The following is a 15,570-nucleotide window of genomic DNA, read 5'->3' as shown; positions in this document are numbered from 1 at the left end:
TGTGGCAATTTCCCCATTAATCAGAGCAGTTTGTTGATGTTCTTGGCCTGCCCTCCACTTTGTTGATACCTTTCCCTAGTGTTTTAGAAATAAACTCAGGTTCTTATGTCAGAGCCACACTTGATCATAGATTATGAATGCCCTGATTCATAAAAAAAGAACAAATCTTTGAGTTTAGCACCTAGAATGACACAGGTCTTTTCTTGTATCATGTTGTGATGTAGACACTTCTACACTCTTTCAATTCTACCCTTTCACAGCATTATTGTCTTGCAACTTTTTTCCATCACTTAACACGTTTTCCATTATGCTACACTGACCCAGACCAATTAATTAAATTCCAATCCATAATTTGTTTTATCAGAGTTTGTTAGAAGTTTTCACAGGTTTGTAGAAGGGTCTGTGTTGATGTAAGCATACCATTATCTTTACTGTCATCCTTATGCATGCTATGTTCTCTTCCAGCATAATCTTTTAATAAATACTTTTGATGGTTACTTTTAAAAATGGAGTTAAGAATTAGAACATTTTTTTTCCTCTCAAGTCTTGCAGCAAGAGGTTGATCAAGGATCAGGGATCTCCAGAAGATCACTGTTACTGCTTCAAGAGGAAGACCTGTGACTTAGACTGCAACCTGTCAAGCAAGCAGGCTTCATGTTTAGACATCCACCTTGTGAAAACATGGGTTAATGAAAGGGAGTATGAAACACATCAGAACGTCATAGAAAGCATCCACACACAGGTATGCCTACCATCACTTTATTTACCTCTGCCCTGGATGCCAGGGATTTCTTTTCATCATGTTCTAGAGCTTTAAATGAGGAAAAATTGAATATCACAATAGTTTTTGTCTTGTCTTGAGTGTAACTCTGTATTTTTAAAGGTGCATCCTAAACCTGCAGTATTTTTATCCTCCCAAGTCAGGTGCCTTCTAAATACCTTCTCCAAGTTCCCTTCTTTCAGCTTGGTTTTCCCACTTACGTGTTTCTGCTGATGTTCTTTATCTCTCTCCCTTAATTGGCTGCAATCTTCTAAGACTTCCTGAAGACCAGTCTTCAGTTTGCTTTGCCTGTTACCTCAATTCTCAGTATTCAGGAAAAGCTATACAGAGAAGAGTCCATGTCCCTTTAAATCCTTAGAGATGCATGCTGAATTAGAGTGATGTGGAAGGCTGACACATCATTCTTAATTTGCCCTGGATGCCCAATTTCATCAGCAATCCTATCAGAAATGGTGCAATTGGCATGGAAATAAGGTAATGTGAGTCAAGAATTAAAGTCTTATCAGTAGTTGTTAATTTATGTTTAATTAAATTCTGTATCTGCTCATTTATTGCTATTAATTCTTTGAGTTAGCAACAAACTCAGCTGTGTTTCCCAAATCTGAAGAAGCCAAGGAAAGTATTAGGCATGGCCTAGAATAACTCTTTTTCTCTTAACTGTAAAATGAGATCTAAGTGGACTCATTCAGCTTTGAGGTTTCAGGGATGCTTTTCTATTATATGAACTCACAGACAGAACACTGGATTAATCTGTTGAGAAAAGGTGTAACACCAGATATGATGTATCTATTTTTGGCTTCACATTATCTTAATTCTTCCTTTCATCCCTCATCTTAGATCACCTTTCTTGTCTATGGATATGTGCTCCAGGCTTTACAAGTTTGTAAAACAAGAAGTACATTATTGAGCTCTGTGTTTTCTTCCTACCTAACCCCCTTTATCTCCTCTTTTGCATGACAAACATGCATGACAGAGTGTTATTTTCTTTTCTTGTTGCAAACCTAAATTTTTCAGATAGAAATAGTAATGCACAAGCTATCGACTAGGATTGCTAGAAATTAATTTAGTATGACTTGTGCAGAAAAAACATATTTATCAGTGTACTGGATATAATGCAGACATTACTTCATAGTATCTAGATTTATCACTGGTTGCCCTTCAGTATGTTTTGATTCAACTAGTTTCCATGTTTGATAGGTTTATTCTCTCTATTTAGCATCATCACACCAAAATCTATAAGAAAAATGTAACCTAGGGCAAAGATGGAATTGAACCCATCAACAGCAGATCCTGTTCCTTTTACCTTGAACGCCTACACAATGACTTTCAGAAAATTGTCATCACCCAGTTCCATTGGTCAGCTTTTGACAAGGACCTTGTCTGAGGGAAAGTAACAAAGATCAGAAGATGTAGGAGCAGCAGACAAAAAGCTGTGTTTTTTAAGTACTCTGAAAAGTTACAGTGAAAAAATCCCCTTGTATTTAAGTGAGTCTGAAAATAGTCTTGAGACTAACAAAAACATGGGCAATTTACCTGGTACAAAGTGAGATGTTTCTAGTCAGCTGACAGCACACTGCTTACCATGTGAGGATAATGTTTACAACATATTTTCATTTTATTAATAGAACAACTGAAGAATCATTAGAAAATCAGCTTGGTAGATTTGGGGAAAAGTAAACCCTTAAACTAAATTTTGCCTTTCCTGTTAATTTTTTTTATTCCTTTGTCTCCGTGTGACACTTAAAATGAATACATAGGAATATTTTGTTGTTTGCAATTGTATTTGCAACCCAGCTATTGGGTTGCACACTAAACATCATACTAGAGACTTTAACATCTATCTTTGAATGTGCCTAGAGTTAACTAGGGCAGTTGAAGATAATGGCTTATTTTGTGTGTACTTACAAAGGGACTGTCTGCAATTTTATGAAGAATTTGTAGATAGGGTTTAAGAACATAGTTTGCATATTAGGTAACTTTCATGTGTACTTCCAATGTCATTATGAAATAATGGTGTTTGGGTTTGCTGCTCAGGGATCAGAAAGAGTTAGTTATTTACTTGCTGGTAGTTTTGAAAATAAAGGAAAAGGAAAATGTGTTTAGTGAAGGCTTTCTCTCTTTATATTTACCTAGAATGAATGATTCCAAGTTTTTCCTCAGAAATGCTACATGTCAGGAGGAACAGGAAAGTGTTTACAATGGGGATGAGGAAATTCTGGTACAGGTTCAGCAGGGTCAGGCTCTGTAAGTTCAGCAGCAAGCTGCTGTTTATTTTATGTTCATCAGCACACAGCTAAGTAGAACATGGTGTGGTGCAGAAAACTTGGAATATCTCACCTGTCTGTAAAAATTGATGAGTTTTTTTCCTTTTGAGAGTAGCTGTTTGCTTTTTTTCCCTTGTTCTGTGTTTCACACCCCCCACCCCCACCCAAATGGGTTCAAAAGTATATGCGTGATTCATCTTAGTAATACCTCACCAGTTTATTAAGGGAGTCCTCCGTACCACTGTAAGAAGGAACACCATTTTCAGAGCTGCAGTGCTCTACAGTCTAGAGCTTGGGATCTGAACACTAAGGATTTTCTGTGCCATGTCAGTGTACTGCCACCATTCACCTGCCCTTACCCCAACTTGCCTCAGTATTTCAAGGAAAGACAAAAAACCTTCCTTCTCTCAAATATATGTCATCTCAAATACGTCTAATACATGTCTATATGCACAAATAATATCTGAGAGCAGTCAGTTATGTACATGAGAGGAGAAGCAGCCTTGCTTCTGAGCCCTACAGATGAATGCCAGAAGCATGAGATTTACTTATATGTATTATCTTAGCACAGAACTACGAGTGTTGTACAGGTTGATATAAAACCATTCTGTTTCCAGTCCATGATACACAAGCAGGAGGATTCATAAATTTAAAGATTAATTAGCCAGAAGAGACTACATGGAGGATTTTATTAATAGAACATGGACAATAGACTACATGGAGAATCCCGTCCTACATGTCTACAAACAAGTCAGTCTGTGCTGTATATGACATGCATGTAAGCCCCTCACCCCATAAAAGCCTTATGTTAGTTAATGTTAGTTAATGTAAGATGCAAACATATGAAGCAGCATAAGGGGAGAGGGAACTAATTAAAATAATTCTAGGAGAATTTTCTAGGGTATTTCATCCATTGCTTAGCATTCCAGTTAAAACTACACTACTAGTGAAGAGCTTCTGATATCAGATTGTCATTTGTACCTGGAAGTTGGCTAGTTTCCTTTTTAAAAGGAGGAAAATATTAATTAGAAAGAAATGTCTTTTATAAATTCTACAGTTTTCTTTCAGGATGAATGCTGTGATGTGAAATGCATGCCTGTAGATGAGTTGTCATAGAATCATAGAATATTATAGTTTGGGTTGAAAGAGACCTTTAAAGGTCATCTAGTCTAATCCCATTGCAATGAGCAGGGACATCTTCAACTAGAACAGGTTGCTCAAAGCCCCGTCCAGCCTGACCTTGAATGTAACCTGGGATGGGGCATCTACCACCTCTCTGGGAAACTTGTTCCAGTGTTTAAGCACCTTCATTGTAAAAAATTTCTTCCTTTAATCTAATCTACATCTAGCCTGTTTTAGTTTAAAACCATTACACCTTGTCCTGTCACAACAGTCCTGCTAAAATGTCTGTCCCCATCTTTCCTGTAGGCCCCCTTTAAGTACTGGAAGGTCTAAGGTCCACTGTAAAGTCTCCCCGAAGACTTCTCTCTCTGGGCTGAACAACCCCACCTCTCTCAGCCTGTCCTCACAAGAGAGGTGCTCCAGAGCTGGACACAGCACTGCAGGAGGGTCTCATGAGAGCAGAGCAGAGGGGGAGAATCCTCTCCCTCGACCTGCTGGCCACACTTCTCTTGATGCAGCCCAGGATACAGTTGGCTTTCTGGGCTGCGACTGAACATTGCCAGCTCATGTCCAGCTTTTCATCCACTGAGTTGTCTTTAAATATGATGTAACTCCATAAGCAATTTAATGAATAGACTATGCAGTTGTTTAAGCTGGTCCTATGCCTGAACAATACGGACTTGATTCCACTGAAGAACATGAAGTCATGTGACCATTCTTACCCCAAATGTTCTCACACTCCATTACTGTTTTCTGATGGGAACATTGTTATTTTTCCAACAAAACAACTGTCAGTATGTGTTTCAGATCTACAAGTAATCTTCTGAAATTAAAAAAAATATATATTTTTACACAGAGATCCAAGAGTTATAATTTGATTTATTGGTGCCACTGGTGAGAGCAGAAAGTACAATTAATTCTAAGCCTCTGCTATCAGATTGCTGATGTTTGGAAAATTTCCATGCATTTTCATTTCAGCACTGTTTTGAAGTGCAGAGATTTACTGGTGCTTATGCTAATATTATAATTATCACAAATTGCCATTATCATAACCCATGTATTTGGGATACTGCAATATAGTGTACACATTGTTCTTGTGGAAGGACTTAGATTTGTGCCCAAGAATATAAATTATAAAATATGCTTTACTTTTCAGTTGTTTCAGCTGGTAAATGTGTAAACGTGTATGATTTGTAGGTTAAGATGTCACAGATTTAGAAGTATTTTTCTCTTTTCCACTGGAACTAAACTCCTTGTAACAAAAAAAATCTTTGGGGTATGACATTTGTGAAAGAATATTTTCTGAATCATGAAAACAAAAATATTTTTGAGAAAGGATATCAAACTCTAGGCCTCAAAGTATCAGTCAAGAACAGAAATCAAAGCAATTGTTCTCGTCAAAAAGAATAGTTTAACTAGTTCCTTATTTTAATCAACTTTAGGTGCTCAAAATAGATTTCCGCCTGGACCAAACCCCCCTTCTCTTTTCTTCTCTGAATTTGAAGGGAGTTCAGTTCAGTTCTGGAACCTTGCATCTTCCTCTTTTCAGGATGAATGTGTCAAGTCTTAAAGTGCTGATCTCATTTATAATCATTACTCAGCTGGTGTATTTCTGTGTATTTTGAGAAAAATATAGCAATCTGTGTGGTGTTTTGTTTCGTGGTGGTTACCTTTACCAGTAGTTGCCTTTCTCTGGAGTGTACGTTTACCCACCAGAGGGAGCTGAAGCCAAGAACTGTCAGATTTTCGTGTAATCACTTGAGTTGGAAAAGACCGGTAGGATCACTGAGTCCAACCATTAACCTAACACTACCAAGTCCGCCACTAAACCATGTCCCTGAATGTCATGTCTACATGTCTTGTAAGTAACTCAAGGGATGGTGACTCAACCACCTCCCTGGACAGCCTGTTCCAATGCTTGACAACCCGTTTGGTGAAGAAATTTTTCCTTATATCCGGTCTAAACCTCCAATGGCACAACTTGAGTTGGCCTTTCAATTCCCAGGGGGTTCTCTGGTGGAAGTCCTCTCTTACATTTCATGGGGCTTTGGATTTGGGCATCTGTCCTCAAGTTAGCTTGGGAGCAGACGGGGACCAAGTAGGAGATCAGTGCACCTCCCTATGCCAAAGCAAGCAGAGCAAAATCTTGTGATGTACATGTCATCATTCTTTGAGGTTTATGTATGCCATTCTTTGTAACATGAATAAGGACACCAAATTTGTATAAAAGAGAAATAACTTTGAGAATAAACTAATTATCCCTGAGAAAATTAGGCCAGGTAGAAGCAAGGGTGAATAGGTTATCTGTGTCTCTAAAAGGAAATCTCTCAAAATTCCTGACTACAAACAGGCTGGAGGATATTTCTGCTATATATTAAACTGACATTTTGTTTATCAAGCAATAAATTGGCTGAAAAGGGGTAGAAGTTCATGCATATTATGTGTTTTGATTTTGTTCAGCACAGAAATATGCATTGTCTAAAGTGTTTATTTCGATTGTGAATTTTGAAAGAAAATGTTTGTTTCCAAACTTACATATCTTAATTTTTCCTTTTAAATCATATTATTTTGACATATTCCAATTCATCCCAATTCATTATGATATACTGAAGAATGTTCTGAATTTTTTACTCAGCCAATTTTTTATCCAACTCAACTCTAGTGGTTTCTTAAATGTATGTTGATAGAAGCTTGTTAAAATTCAAGCCATTTTAAAATTATATAAAGCTATGCTTTCATTATTTTATGTAAAAACCCCAGGCCTCTAAAATAACTTAAAATTAAGTCTTAGTGCTATGCCTGAGCAGGTTAGGAGCCTGACAAGTCCCATAAAAAGAAATTTTAAAAATAATCTTGAGAATATCAATATAGCTATTTTTTTTTACCAAATGAGGGTATATTTTACAAAATGAGGGATTAATACACACATCTCCTTGCCTTGGGTGTGACAATACTGACATGGTCAATGAACAGAGAACTCCCTGGAGGTTTTTTTATTGTAACCAGCTGCTCCAGGTGAGAGGGGTTTTATTATTCTCGTTCTTGGTTTTCTTCTCTTTATTAAATCATAAGATCAATTTATATTTCATCAACTTTTAATTAAAATCTTCCTTTGACTTAGAGGACAGGAGAAGTGTTGGTCCTTCTGAACAAATGAGCTTCTTTCCATATGTTTCCTTCTGCACTTGGAGTAAGTTATCCACAGAGAAATAAGTAGATGTTGAAACATGGAGATTAGCATCTGAAAGGTGGAAAGGAACAGCTTCTTATACCATTTCTGAGTTGTAGCTGACCATATGAACATAAAGAGTCTTTAAGAATAGGTGGAGTTGACTTTGTGCTACAAAAGGAAGGAGAGCTCACACAGTTAATTATAGCTCACCAATCAAAGCTGGTCCTTATTGCCTCTGAACTGCTTGCTACTTGCTCAAGTAATTTGCAATTTTCAGTGCTGCTTTGACTTCCATTAGTCTGTTGGTCATAACAATTATGACTGATGTGAGACATTGCAACTTCCCTAGATAAGCAAATTTGACGGTTTCTACCACCAAAATGAGGGTAAACACTTAATCTATTAAACCTCCTACGGGATTTTTTTTTCAAATTCAAAATCTTGTCATATGAAAATGGTAACAGTCACATCAAATAATCTCAATTTCAGCTCAGGTTTCTGTTCCTTGACAGTATTTTGTCACGTCCTTCAAAGGAATATACAAGACACTTTATATCAAATTGTTGTCTAATGGACTTCACTCAGTTAAAAGTTGCCTTGTATACTGGAGGTTTAAATAGATTTTTTTTTTTTTAATGTCTGGATCTTATCTAACTTACAAAGGGCTCATTATCCATATTTTAGCATTTCAGAGAGGAGGACTTCTTTCTGTATTTATTTTGTTGTCAATTTAATTAATTAATGGCATAACATGTTAGGATTTTTAATAGGCATTTTCCTGTATTTCAATGGGAATTAATCTGTCAATTGTAGTAAATAAAAAGAGAAACATAAATATTTTGGAAAGATTAGCAGGAGACTCATAAATTTGAAAACCAAAACAAACCTTAAATTATGCAGTTTACAATTGCACCTCCTCAGCAGTGACTCTTTGATAAATTACAGTGCTGTATGACACTTTGAATGTGCACTTTAGGATTTTCTTAATTAAAGAAAACAGAAGGGAAGAAAATCTTACAACTTTTTTGGAAGAGGAGATACATTATAATTTATTTCAGATGCAGTTAACTAGCTATAAAATGACCCTTGACACCACTTTTTTTCATGTTCTTGAATTACTTTTTACACTCCTCCTAATTATTTCTGACAGCTTTTTTCTTCTGTCTCTGTACTTCATTCCCACTGTCATTTCAATCTTTATTTCAGTTCTCTCTCTTGTTTGGGTTTATTTTTCTCTCTTGCTTTGTGGTTGGGTGATACTTTCGTATTCTCTGTTTTCACATTTGACTTCCCTTCTCCTCAGAAATTTATTGCCTCATACTTTATTCTGAGGTCAGGGTAGGGAAGGAAATATATGGGAAAGGAAAGGAATATATAGCAGCTGCAGACTCAGGAAATGGACTGAGGTCTGTGTTTGAACCTATAGGGTTTTTTATTATTTCAGAGTTTTGATCTGATGCACTCATGCCAATTTCTGCATTAAATACACGTTTCTTCAGCAGATATTCCTATATACAGGGATTGCTCCGTACTTAAGAAATTCAGTGAAAGATTATATTCTATGTGCTTGTAGAGTAGTAGGCAGTATTTTTCACCAATGAGAATTTAGAATTAAAGAATTCCTCTTCATAACTCAACTAAATATCAGTCTTCCATCATTATATTTTTGTGAAAGTTAGGCCTGTTAAAAATGTCTTTATATTTACTCCATTGCTCTATAATTGATGTATTGTCATTGTATAATCCAAATCCAAATTTTATAAGAGATTAATCCTAAAGGTGCATTTTGTAGATATGAATTCCCTCACCCCTTCAACAACCTACTATATCTTCCACTAACTGCTACTCAAGTAGTACTTGAGTACTTCCAAACATAAGTTGAAGGGCATCCTTTTGTGGTTTGATAAGCCAGTCCAGCATGCAGCTTTACATGACGTTTGTTGAAACTGACAAACTGAAATTTCTGAAAACAAGATTTGTGCTACTGCAGTGCAAGAATATTCTCTCTGTTAGTGTCCTACTCCCAGTATCAGCTGGGAGTTTGTTATTCATCTTTGCTCTCTGTAAATATTGTAGTCATGTAAAAAAAACGGTAGGTTTTCTAAGGGTGACTAGTCCACTTCTATAGCTCTTAAGGGTAGGAAAGGAGGGTCATAATTACTTATGCAGTATGTTTGACGGGATTTGAATGGTGAGGTTTAAGAGAAGTCCAGTGTCTGCCACTCACATTAATTTAATTTTCAAATAGCATTGGCAAAATTCTATATCAAAGACAGAAATAGTTTGCAAAGGCAAATCCAGCTGCAAGGAGTTAAGGTGTTAGAAAATGGATGAAAGAGGAAGGAAGCAGTAGTCCATACATAAAAGAGATTATAAAGAGAATAATCCAAAGTGTATGTTGATGTCTTTATTCAGTCCTGTATTTTATCACTGGTATATCTGAAGGGCTTAAAAGCTAGATTTGCAGATGGTAATGTCATTGGGAGCAGAGCAAATCATAATGTATGCTGCATCTAGATTCAGTGCAGGCAGAGACAGGGGCAAAATATTTCAAAAGAAGCAAAATCAAACCACATTAAAAATCCCACCTACTGTACATGACAATCTTTTATAGCATTAAAATGTGTAGTTAACTAGCATATTGGGCAGTCTGGTAGTTTTTTATTCCTGAACTATCACTGCTGGAGCAGCAAGATTGCCCTTCCATTCCTCCGCCTCACAGTCACTTGACAGTTGGTATAAAAGGTCCAAATCAGACTGCATCAGAGCATCTGGGTTTCATTTTGTACCTTGCTCATCTAGTGATTCTGACAGTATAGACCTGGTGTTGTCATATGCCTCTTGCAACCAGGTTGTGCATACACGTTTGGAAACAATTCAGTCTTCCTTGTACACAAGCTTAGTCTTCAGGTTTTATTTAGTAGTGTGACAGAATAAGGCTACCGATGTTTTCTCTGTTTTAATTGACTCTATTTGTACAGCAATGAAAAGAAGCCATGGTGTTCAGCACTAGCAAAGGAGATACAGTTGTTAAACTGATACCCCAAGACTCAGTGGCCACTGTTCAGGGAAAAGCTGTAACTAATGACTACTTCTTGTGATCTTTAGGTAATGAATGTTTAGAAACTACATTCTTGCCTCTCCAGAAAAGGAAGCTGTGCCCAATTTTTCAAAATATTTGGGTCACCCATGAGGTCTTCGAGAGCATCTTTTCTAAATACCTCTGGAGTTCTTGAAAATTACACTGGGCAGCCTTCCAGCAACTTTAAGTGCCTAATTCCTCCTAAAAATCCGGGCTTTTCACCCAGCTTTGTTCTGTCTGAAGGAGGTTTCGGTTTTCTTGCACCTCCATTAAACCTTCCAGATTCTGGTACCTGTATGCTATCATGCCTGGCAGCTGCTCCAAGAGCAAATTCTGTATTGCTCCATTACTTTCAGAGGGTCAGCAGTGCTGCCCTTGCTTTACACTGAGGCAAGTTTGACTATAAATTATTCTTGAGAGAGCACATTTTCTTTTCAGTTCGTGTTACAGATTTAAAAGTAATTGCTGTTTTAAAAGTGCCTGTAGTGGTGTAGTACAAACCTCCCTCTTGCTATGAACAGCTCTGCTGTTCGTTACAGGGCAGAAGGCTATTATGCAAGTAGAACTTTTCAGTGTTAGCACCTTTTCCTGCTCTCGCACTTTTCAGGGTTGCTGCAATGACTTTATTTTCACCTGCTTCATTAATCATCTGGGCTGTCATCTTGTGGCATTCAGCTGTATTCCAGACACTAATACCACTGAGATAATGCTCTGGAATCTGAAGACCACAGGCATGTGGCCAAGTTACCTTCAGTTCATCTTGGAGGGGAGTGGTTTAATTTCTGTTGCCATTTGTTAAATAAAGGAGAATTGTTTTCTTCAGATTGATTCATTTCTGAAAGGATCCTGCAAATGGAAATCTCAAACTATCGATACTGTCATTCCATATTCTATTTCGATAATCTCTTCTACTTTACTATGGTACATTATTTAATGTCCTACTGTTTCACGTGAACATCTGTAACAAGATTGCAATGAAAAACAGTGTGCCATGAGGTTAAAAAAATGACTACGAAGTGACTTAAGTGTTCTGGAATCTATCATGTGACTGTCCTGGTTTTGGCTGGGATAGAGCTAACTTTCTTCGTAGTAACTGGTACAGTGTTGTGTTTTGGATTCAGTGTGAGAATAATGTTGATAACAAACCAATGTTTTAATTGTTGCTAAATCAGGCTTACCCTAAGTTAAGGATTTTTTAGTTTCCCAGGCTCTGATAGCGAGCAGGTGCACAAGAAGCTGGGAGTGAGCATTTCTGGAACAGCTGATCCCAACTAGCCAAAGGGCTCATCCATACCACAGGGCATCATAGTCAGTATATAAACTGGGAGGAGGTGGCCAGGAGGGGTGGATCACTGCTCAGAGGGTGGTGAGCATTGTGCATCACTTGTTTTTTCTTGGGTTTCATTTCTTTCTCTCTTTGTTATATTACTTTTCATTATTATTGTTATTGCTATATTTTATTTTAGTTATTAAACTGTTCTTATCTCAACCCACAAGATTTACTTTTTTAGGGTTTTCTCCCCATCCCCCCGGGAGGGGGGAGGAGTGAGTGAGCAGCTGTGTGGTGCTTAATTGTTTGCTGGGGTTTAACCATGACAGTGACAAAGGAGACAGGCTTAAGCGGTGAACAAGTATATTCATTCTTGTGAGAATACAAGAGATCTGAACCAAATTTCATGCGAATTTTGTGGAACGTCAAGAGAATTTAAATTAAGTTACAAAGTTTATGACTGCTGCTTATCACTGAATTGTACTCTTTAATCCTAAAAAGCTCCACGTTCTGGAAACCAAGGATACGATTTTCAGTGCTGAATTCAAGCTTATGTTACTATCTCAGTACTTGATCAGTAAACTGAATACTATCATCAAAGATCTATAGTTGAATATACATTTTATCTCTTCTTGTAAAGACGAGATTCAAACATATATTTGATGGCATTAAAGTCTGTCCTGGTTCAGCTAGGATAGGGTTAAGTTTCTCTCAAGCCAGGGGGAAGGGCTCTCCAGCCGGGTTATTCATACCATGCTGACATCAGGTCCGGGGGAAGCTTTCCTTTGTGGCTTTGGTTGCGGGAAGCATGCGTGGTGGGCTGGTTGTGTTCACTGCGGTATTTCTCTGTATATCTTTTGTCTTGTTTACTGTTATTACTGTTTATTGTTGTTATTATTGATATTGTTGTTGTTCAGATTATTTATTACGCTTGTATTAAATTTCTCCTTATTTTAACCCCGGGGTTTGTGCCCTACTCGGTCCGAGGGTGGGGGAGGGGCAACAGCAATGTGGTCTCCGTCCCAGCAGAGCCTAAACTATCACAAAGTCAAACAATGGCTTATTCTAAAAAATGTCCATGGCCTTAAATTCTGTGCAGCTTAACTCAGGAAACGATACTTGGAAACATTCCTTTGAACACAGGTGTTGTGGTAAGACAGTTGCAGAGAGAAAATTTTGCTAATGGCTACATTTTCTGTAAGCCAGATCACATCAGACTTTATACATAGTGATCAGCACCCTATATTTCACCTAAAAAGTGAAATGATCACCAGTGCAGACATTTGTGTTCCTAGCCTTTGTGTACTGACCAAAAAGATGGACAGCAAAATTCACATAGACTGTTCAAGCAACCTCACAAGATAGTAGAGCAACCACAAACACATGTGTTAATTGCAGAATATTCTACACCTGTGCTACAAATGTGGGGTTTTTTTTCTTCAATTTAACCTTAAATACGTAGGTATTTGTCCTGAACTTCTTTGTTTAGCATTTTGTAGTGGACAGAACTACCTTCAAATGTGGAACTTGGCTGCAAAGATCAGTGACCAGTTTTTGACTGTTACTATAAATAAGGGAAAAAACCACAAATGGAATTTGAGACGTTGTGGCTGTGCGGAATTGTCCCAGGCAAGTTCAAAATACACAGGTATTTGATGTTTAAACATTCCCTTTCTTTCAGACTAGGGCAGGTAGCGGACAAGGCAACATAACGGGCACAATGCTGCATTTGGAAACATGACTCAAACCTTTAAAACGTGGTTCTGCCAAAAAGAATGGGCAAAATATACCAATTTCTGCCTGAATTGCCTTGCCCGTTTCTGAAGAAGTCTACACATTACAAAGGGCTGGATTCAGAACTAACATAAATGAACACAATGCTGAGCGCTGCTGGAATCATCCAGTTAAAAACAAGTTGAACATAAAAGAGTTTGCCAAAGGGCTCATCCTTGCAACATCTTGACGTAGAGACCTTTTTTTAGAATGTATCTCAGGCAAATTAGAGCAAAAAAATTAAGAAAAATGTATTTTTTTTAATCATGAAAGCTCAGAACTCCAAAAGTGAATTCCTGATTCCCACTGGTTTCCGTGGGGTCAGGATTTCAGCTCTGTGTTGCAACTGGATACATATATATCTGTGCTGGGGACTGGAGATCACTGTCATGGGAGTGTTCAGAAGATACATAAACCAAGCCGCTTCAAACTTTAAAACATAACAGGGACAAGTCTGTAGGCAGAATAATTACTAGTCATAGATTGGTGAGTGTTTTGAGGTTTTTTGTCTTGGAGGTATGTTGTATGCAGGAATCTCACTGCTGGAGTTATTACAGTGTGGAACATAGTGAAATCAAAATGTCATGCTTTTAGAATGGAAAAGGGACTTGTGGAAAGCACTGATATTGTGCTGATGAGGGATACAAAACTCTGTCTTTACAGACAAAGGATTGGTCTCTCAGGGATTCTCTGATGCTCATTTTTCAGGTACTAAACACAAAGCAGGCAAGGTGGTGGGTTTTTTATATATTTTTACTAGACTCTGTTAAGTTATGACCTTTTGAAAATATGTGAAGAAACAGTTGGGTCATTACATCGTTCCTTGCCAAAGTACAGAATTCCTGCAGGAGGACTACTGCTTGGCCTTTCTGAGAACAGGTAAGAGTTTGTCTCTGGCACTGACTGCATCATCCACAGAGTTTTACAAATAGAACAAATCATATGTTTATGTTCCATACAACTAACTGCTAAATACTTTTAAAAAGAATGATTGTTCAGTCAACCATCTTAATTTTTTATTTTCTTAAGTCACAGTAGTCATTAGCATAAAGGACATTCTCTTAAAGTCGATCAGATACTTGTGGAAGTGTCTCTAAATAAAGCTAATATCTGAAAATAAGCAGTTCTTTAAGTATATTGTGTATCTGAGTGGAAACTTCAAGTCTGGTTAAGGTCAGCTCTGCTTCTTAGTTTCAGAGCTACTGTGGGACCCAAACTGTGAGCTAAGGCTGTCTTTTCTAGAAATGGAGGAAGACAAAAGAAGTCACTTTCTGGGGATAAAACCCTCTAACAGTAATAAAGACCTCACTGGAGCAGAAAGATGCAACTCATTCTTCCCTGTGCCTGTTGGACCGAGTTGGTTTTCCCTAGCGTTTGTGAGGTCTGTGAGAAATGTTTGGATAAGATCTTTTGGTGCTGTTCCCAGAACATGGTTCATGTGATATCAAAAAAATCCTGATGTTTTGCCAGGGACCTTTTTGTCATTGGGAATTTAGAGACTGGTTTTGTAAAGGGTTGGTTAAGTCAGAATACAAAGAAAACTCCTGAGCAACTATTGTGGCAGGCCATCTTCTTTCAAAGGCTACCAGAGGCCTGTACCAGGAGACTCCACCCAAAAGGAGAATGAGCAAGGGACCAACAGGTGACAATTTCTTTAGCCCTGCAGAGCTGGAGCTCTGTTGTCTAGGCCATGGATTTGCACTGAAATAGGAATTATTGGAATAAATAAATGAGGTCATTATAACCTTTCATAAAGCCAGAGTGTCATTGTCTTGAAGCAGAGAGATCAAAGAAGCAAAGACCAGACTGATGTACAATTATTATTTTCCTTCAACTGCAAGAATTAGTGACTCTAGCTGCCTGAGAAGTGGGAAGGAGGAATTGTGACTATGCTCACTTAAATACTATTTAAGTAGCTTTACTGTCTCTCTAGATCTCAATCTAAATGCATGTTTTCCAATCTTTTTTTTAATCTGTAGCCCATAAGTTTTGTCCACTGGCAAGGCAGGCCTGGGTGGATGGAAGGTCAGCATATTGACAGTCTTCTTCACTGCTTTCCATTCATGTCTTAAAATCTGGAGTTGCAGACAGCCTATTTTTACTTCT

Source organism: Athene noctua, chromosome 4 (genome assembly GCF_965140245.1).
Source record: "Athene noctua chromosome 4, bAthNoc1.hap1.1, whole genome shotgun sequence".
In the NCBI taxonomy this organism is placed as follows: domain Eukaryota; kingdom Metazoa; phylum Chordata; class Aves; order Strigiformes; family Strigidae; genus Athene; species Athene noctua.
The sequence above is the reverse complement of the archived record's forward strand: the minus strand, read 5'-3'. Positions refer to the sequence as shown.